Source organism: Anneissia japonica, unplaced genomic scaffold (assembly GCF_011630105.1).
Source record: "Anneissia japonica isolate Jap-2015-1 unplaced genomic scaffold, ASM1163010v1 scaffold163975_len2207_cov171, whole genome shotgun sequence".
NCBI lineage: Eukaryota > Metazoa > Echinodermata > Crinoidea > Comatulida > Comatulidae > Anneissia > Anneissia japonica.
This window is the reverse complement of record NW_022751729.1, coordinates 1-2,207: the sequence shown is the minus strand read 5'-3', so window position 1 is coordinate 2,207 and position 2,207 is coordinate 1. Positions and strand designations below refer to the sequence as shown.

The 2,207-nt window shown below is 33.7% G+C and overlaps 1 long non-coding RNA gene across 1 annotated transcript; it reads right to left on the bottom strand.

Annotated features, from left to right (window-relative positions):
• Positions 1-10: 10 nt before the first annotated feature.
• On the bottom strand, positions 11-1,492 carry LOC117121803. Its single transcript, XR_004447629.1, has 3 exons — positions 1,361-1,492; positions 265-317; positions 11-104 (listed from the first exon to the last, which is right to left on the bottom strand). It is a non-coding gene; the product is annotated as an uncharacterized LOC117121803 (long non-coding RNA).
• Positions 1,493-2,207: the final 715 nt, after the last annotated feature.

The window sequence follows — 2,207 nt, the reverse complement described above, 5'->3', positions numbered from 1 at the left end:
ATTAACTTACAACAGCTAAATACTTGTGAGATTGCTTATCACTTGTGAATGATATCTTCCCATTAGGTTGAACCTTCTCCTCAAGTAGAAAATGCACAACAAAGCTGTTAATGTTAATGAAACAAAATGCAATTTAATTAATTATGCCACCATATAAATGGCTCTGTACAGTATACAAAATAAATTACTCTGTCTGGGTTTACTGACTGTTCCCCAGGTTTACTGACAAATGCTCTTTTTAACTTTCAATAACAACAGTATTACCAGTCACTTGTTCCAATGTATAGATTTTTCCCACAACATTCAATGCATTCAATCTGAAACAATAAAAAAATTTGGACAAATCAAAGATATTATTTTGTTTTAAATAATCTGGAAATACCTGAAACTTTGCAATTAAAACATTAAATTAATAAATGAATAACAATGACTACTGTATGTATTATGAAGTACAACTTCTGTTTAATTCTACAGGTGTACTCAATAATATACTGTATTCTATAATATTGAGTACTGATGTAATGCCTATGCCTTAAATTGCCTGTAAAAGGTGCAGTGATTGCAACGATAGACTTGCCTTTTGCAAGGTATACTGAGGCAAGCATTAAACATACAAATTAAGCAAATTCAAATAATGAATTTTATTGTTTAAGGTTATTATATTGAAGCTCAACACAGACAGTACATTTTGAACAAATCTTTTGAAGAAATAGAGAGCTTTCGCTATCTTGTTGGAGAACCAATTTATCGAGAATGTTACCAGTTCTCGTTACAGCCTGTTGCTACGGCCGTTGTACATGCTTAGGCCGTGGTGGCACAATGGCTAATTGAATGGTACGGAATGGCTAGGGCCTATCCTAGGACACAATACATTGAATATGTGAACATCTGCGAAAAATTTGTGTAAATTTTTCAATTATTATTAACTATGATGATTTCCTCAAAGTAGATGATAATTTAATATAGAATATAATCAAATTTCATTAAAATGTTGCAAATATATTCTGTTTCTGATTCTCGATTCATCGCCCGGGATCCAGCGGCTGAATCTTGGGTTGTGAGTACGAGAAAAATAAAACTAGGCCCAAGCTGGAAAAGTCATACACATAAATATGCATTTTTCTCAGAGGATTGGTTCTCAAACGAGTTAATGAAAGCTTTCTAATATAAATCCAAGTAATTATCAGTCCATACTATCAAGTTTCATGTGATAATCACCTGTGAATTGCCATGTATGACATATCATTATGCTATATGGATGTGGTATGACATCATCATACCCTCATATATGGGAAAATGACAGTATGTGTTACATAAACCCTGATAGCACGGGCAGAGCATACAAAAATAATATTCATACCGAAGTCTTGGCTTTGTCACCTAACAATTGCAACCTCTCTATTGCTGGGACAAGTTCAAATGCTTTCACACTCATATTTACTGTATCGGTCTCCTCTGACAGAATTGATGCTTCTGTCTGCTGCTAGACCTACCTTTCAATAGTTCTATATGCAAGAAAAGTAAAAACAATAATAAAGAACAGTATACATGAGAGAACAGCAGATAATGATATGCTTGCCTATAAAGCTGCCAAGCCTAGACTTGTTCTAGATTTAGGTCAGTCCCAGATCAGAAACTTTGATCTCGGATAACTTTTTAAACTATAGTATCTAATTATTGTGGCTAGGAATATGGTACGCTATAGTACTGTATCTCAGTAATGGTGAGTGTCCCTAGATTTTTGACTATATTATTACCAAGATAGCGTATGGCCATACTGTAAAGTATTTTTTTGATTGTGCAGATAACACCTTATATTTCTACAAAAAATTTATGAAAAAACCGAAAGGTCCACTGATTAATCTCAGATAAGAAAGTATAATACATACTCCAAGTATTGAAATACACGCCATCGTGTTGGGATTCAATATTTCGACATTAATTATGTCATCATCAAGAATGATGATTCCTGATGATGACATAATTAATGTCGAAATATTGAATCCCAACACGATGGCGTGTATTTCAATACTTGGAGTATGTATTATACTTTCTTTTATGAAAAAAGGTGTGCAGAATCGTAACTACTTCATAATACGTTATTACATGTAAGTTCATGTCGTAAAAATCTGCACGGAAATCGGACTTTCGGGCTTCCAGGCCTAATTTTTGCGCCAGAGGATATATTCCCTGTGTACTGGCCTTAT